We start from the raw sequence: 5,535 nt of genomic DNA, 5'->3' as shown, positions 1-5,535 counted from the left end.
TTCATGTGTCTTGAAAAATTTTTCTTCTTTTGATTTTTTTCAAATATTAAAAAATGTAAAACCAACCCTTACACTGTGGACCTTGCTAAGACAGGCCAAAGGCCAGATCTGGCCCTTGGGGTATAGCTTGTCGACCCCAGGTCTATCGTCTGTTTATCTGTCTACCCATCTATCTGCTTCCCACCCTCATCTGTGAGCATGAATCTCACGCCATTAAATTCTGCATTCGGAATTCTTACTTATACATGTTGTCAGCTGCACTAAACACTTACCAAGGAGATAGAGAATACCAATCTGTTGGATCTCTAGTAAATTTACTTCCGTTTCCATGGCTGAACTTGTACAAGCTTTAAATGTTTTATCATCATCATTATAAAATACTACATTTAACATTCTTATAACCAATTTAGAATAATTCCTCTTTAAAATATCCTTAAGGAAGCACATTATTTGATATTTATTATGTCAAATAATAAATGGTCTTGGATCTTGTTAAAACTTGAAAACCACAGGTGAATGATAGTGTCATGTCAATTTTTACACTCTGAATAGGCCACTTGTTTTTCTGAGTCAGACAGGCAGGACTTGGATAGCTGTATATTACTGTTTATGAGCCTTATCCTTTACTGCAAATCAAGTGTTTATTCCACTCCTGAACTTAATTAGCAGCTAAGAGCTTTGTGCTTTGTATTTTAAGGAAGCATGTGATTTGTTCATTAGTTCAAAAGCAGATTAATTATTATATCTTTAGTCACCATCTGTAAACACATCTAATATTGGTGAGCTCTCCCCTGCTGAGTTACCTTGAAATGCCCTGTGGTGTTTTATTAGCTTTCAATTCTGTGTTTATTACAGTTGGTTGGAGATTTTTCAATTTAGTTTATTGGCCACGGAGAGTCCCATCCTTCTGTGGAAAAACCACCAATTTCTGGAGGTGAGGGATTTATTAATGCTGGCTATCAGTTTGCTATAAACATTTTCTCCAAGTCATACTGTTTGGGTTTGGATTAAAATATTAGTAGTTCTATTATAAGCCAAGGTTTTAAGAACCTTGTGTCCTATCTGGGTTCAAGAAGGAGCAATTGAGAGTAAAATTAGTAACCTGCATACAAAAATGTTTCCAAGTCCAAGCCATCCTCAGTCAGAAGTATTAAGTGCATGAGGGCAAGTGGATAAATGGTTATATTGACACATTGGTATTTTGCTATTATTTAATTCTGGCATTGTAACAACCCTTTCAGGTTTCAGGTGATTCTCAGAGACTGTAAAGAGCTTGCATAAGGTCAGTGGTAGAGCTGGGATATCAACCAAAGTCCCGTGACATGTAAGTTTATATTCCCTTTCATTAGTGTCTAAATTGCCAGATAAAGTCAGGATGTCCAAATAAATTGGAATTTTAGCTTATCAACAAAACGTTTTTCAGGATTACTTTTCTCCCCATATTGCATGGGCCATATTTAGACTGCAAGTATTTGTTGTTTATCTGAGGTGTACATTCAACTGGGCATCTGTATTATCATGACATTATATTTGTTTAATTTGGCAATCTTGGTAGTGCCCTTTTTTCTCGCCCCTTCTCTAGGCATTAAGGCTGTCCAGGGCCCCCACTGTGCTGCTGGCTTTGATTTATTGACCCTGTCTTAGTCCCTTCAGGCTTCTGTAACAAAATACCATCGGCTGAGTGGCTCATAAACAAGTTCATTTCTCGGAGTTGTGGAGGCTGGGAAGGATAGGATCAAGGAGCAGGCAGATTCAGTGTCTGATGGGAGCCTGATGTAACCTCAACGTGGTGGAAAGACTGAGGCATTTCTCCGGGGCCTTTATAAAGGCACTAATCCCATTCCTAAGAGCTCCACCTTGCTGATTTAATCACCTCCACAAAGCCCTACCTCATCCTGTCATGTGGGAGGGATGGGTTAGGATTTCAGTTTAGGAGTTTTGGAGGAACACAGATATTTAGACTATAGCAAACCCAATTCTTTGCGTTTTTAGTTTGAAGTTTACCAGCTCAGGACCATTAAGTGAAGACCTTATTCTTGCTGATTTTCATAGTGTCCAGTGACTAATCTGATGAAATAATTTGGGGTTAACCTGTTTATCAGTGCTAACAGGCTTCCTGTGTTATTTTTTCCAGGTTACTTATTTATTTAACAGGACCTAATGTAGCTAGCGCTTTAACACATAGTAACTTCAGAAGTCAGAACTCCAGACCCCATGCAGAGAAAATGGAGAAGAGTTTTGAAATCATCCTTTTAGTCATTCTGGTACTGTGCTTTTTCCTCACAGAACCTCAGTTTATGGTTTTAACTCTTTTTTATTTCATCTAAAATTTGATCATCGTAGTTTTTTTATTTTCTTACTTTTGATTTCCATGTCTATTTTGATGCATTTTCAAAACTGTGTTATAAAATACTTTTAAAAAATTTGGTGGATGATTGAGATCCCTAACAATTCTGAAACTATATTTTCACTTTTAGTAAAAGGTAATGCTTTACGGTATTTTTTTTTTTTCTTTCTTGAGCAATCAGAATGCAATGGGAGAAGTCAAGAGTTTTCAGTATCTATCTACATAGCCATGTACCAAGGTGGGACTAGACCAGGAGATCCTATGTACAATTAATATAAGCCAGTACCTTTGTACTTTGCCATAACTCGAGAAAACTTATGTGTGTGTGTGTGTGTGTGTGTGTGTGTAATTTTTTTAAAAAGATTTTATCTATTTATTTGACAGACAGATAGCACAATTAGGTAGAGCAGCAGGCAGGGAGAGAAGGAGAAGCAGGTCCCCCATTGAAAAGTGAGCCTGACGCGGGACTCGATCCCAGGATCCCGGGATCATGACCTAGCCAAGCTGAAGGCAGCTGCCCAACCGAATGAGCCACCCAGGCATCCAGAAACTTATATTTTTACCAAAAAAATCTCAGATAATAGGTTGGAAAACCACTGGACATATTAGGGGAGTGGTTTTATTATCTAGTTACCATGAAGCAGTTTGTACGGGCCCCAAATTCTTTTTGGACTACTAAGCAGAAATGGTGTGCTGTTGGCTCTAATAGGGATCAACTCACTTTTTCTCTTTGGACATTGGTTTTTTCATCTGAAATAAAGTGGGGTTGAGGCTGGTTGATCTCTAAAGTCTTTATTGTGTTAGTACTGGCTCCAACTGAGTTGGGTATCCTGGGTAGTTGCGGAAAAGGTTTATATGGGATGGGGTTTCTCAACTCTGTGGAATCCTATAAGGCATTAGTTGTGGTGGCCACTCATCCACTCTTAATCCATTTATTTATTCAAATATTTACTTTCTCCATGAACTGTCCACTGAACCGTGCTTGGCACAAAGGAGGCACAGTCCCCACCATCATGAAGCTTATGGTCCATGGAAGAGAGGGCAATAGAAAGTAAACACAAGTGAATGTGCAATGGCAAATTGAGTGTTAATTAAGAAGGAGAATATTGAGGTTCAAATATTGGGGTTCAAAAGAGACCAGTGACGTTGTCTCTAGATTGGATGTATTTAAACTCTCTGGAACTAACATTTAAGCTAAGAGAGATCTACTTTCGGGATGAATAGTTACTTCTTGGCTAGACAAAAACAAAACAAAAGAACTGATGAAGAGTGGGTTAGACATCATATTACATGGTACATGTAAAGGCTCAGAGGTGGAAAAGAGTCCTGTGGGCCCCATGCATTGAAACTTAAACATAGGGATTTAGTGGCACAAGACATGGTGATGCTGTTCCTAGTGCCCAATTTCCTAAATGTTTTATTCCATTACTAAATTACTCCCTTCCACTTGCTTCTCTTGCTGTTCCATTTTCCAGCACCTTTGTAGGCCTCTTTTTCTATTTTTATTTTTTTCGGTAACAACATTATTGAGACATAATTTATATACTATACAGTTCACTCATTTAAAGCATACAATTAGGGGCGCCTGGGTGGCTGGCTCAGTGGGTTAAAGCCTCTGCCTTCAGCTCAGGTCATGATCTCAGGGTCCTGGGATCAAGCCCTGCATCGGGCTCTCTGCTTAGCAGGGAGCCTGCTTCCTTTCCTCTTCCTCTGCCTGCCTCTCTGACTGCTTGTGATCTCTCTGTCTGTCAAATAAATAAAAATCTTTAGAAAATCTTTAAAAAAATCTTCAAAAAAATCTTTAAAAATCTTTTAAAAAATCTTCAAAATCATATTTAAAATCTTTTTTAAAAAGCATACAATTAAAAAAAAGCACAGAAATCAATGATAGAGTATACAGTCACAGAACTTTGCAACTATCAATTTTAGAACATTTTCATCACCCCAAAAAGAAACATCATGCTCCTTAGAACTCCTCATTCCCCCAGACCTAGGCAACCATTAATTCACTTTTGGCCCTAATGGACATTTTTTCCTCTGGACATTTCATATATATATGGAATCATAATATGTGATCATCTGTGTCATGCCTCTTTTTGAAGTTTTTTCTTGCATGTTTATTACTTCTCTCTGCCTCTAAGTCATTTCAGTTACAAACTTTTTCTTGCCTTCAGCATGCCAACTTGTTCCAGTGATTTTTTTTTTTTTAAACCATCAGCAACTTCCAAATTCAGAACAACTTTCAGATTGCAAAGTGCAACAGCCTAATTTGTATTGGTGAAGAGATGTCTTTCTTGTCAATCCTTACTTTTCAATGTTTAGAAATCTTTACAGATTGGTCTTCTTCAGTCTATTACCCAAATCTGATCTCTTTCACTTAAAAGTGTTAGGAATCTTGAATGAACCTTTGTTGTAAGAGTTACATTATAAAGCTTCTGTGTTCTTCTAAATAAAAAGAAAACTTGAGGATGTGTAAATTTTGTGGTTTTGGATGGCTCATGTAAGGAAAAATACTTAAAATCTATTCCAGTTATTTTTTTATAAGTGGATTCTCTGCTTTAAAAATAGAATAGTCATAACTCTGTGCCCAATACTTGTTAGTATGAACTTGATTAATTGATTGATAGCACTGTTTGGTTGCTGGCTAGATATCCACAGTCTGTTGAAAATCAGAATGTTATAGTTGAAAAACTAATTCAGTAGCATAAATCAGAATTTCTTGGTTTTGGGGAAAGTAGGAGATTTCTTTCATACTTAGGAAATTAAATTAAGAAGTATTTTTTTAAAAAAGATTTTATTTATTTGAGATAGAGCATAGTGGATGGAGAGGAAGAAGGACAGGGAAAGCAGACTCCCCAGTGAAGAGTGGAACCCCATGCAAGGCTCAATCCCAGGACCCTGAGGTCATGAATGAGCTGAAGTCAGTTGCTGAGCCAGCCACCCAGGTACCCCAGAAATTAAGAAGTATTAATCTTCCTTTATTTTTTAACCAGACCACTTGTAGGGCAGAATGGGAGGTAAAGTGTACACTACTGAACCACTGTCTGAAGTCAGTTGTAGAAAGTATCTTTTGAAGGCAGAGAAAGAAATGTCAGTGTCTTTCCTGGGCCAAAGCTTTGGTCATTGTCATTTCTATGCCCTACAGAAGGAAAGCAACTTGTTCTGGACAAGGGAAGAGGGTGAAAGTG

This window comes from Lontra canadensis, unplaced genomic scaffold (genome assembly GCF_010015895.1).
Source record: "Lontra canadensis isolate GAN:19392208 unplaced genomic scaffold, GSC_riverotter_1.0 scaffold2, whole genome shotgun sequence".
NCBI lineage: Eukaryota > Metazoa > Chordata > Mammalia > Carnivora > Mustelidae > Lontra > Lontra canadensis.
Note: the sequence above shows the minus strand (reverse complement) of the source record.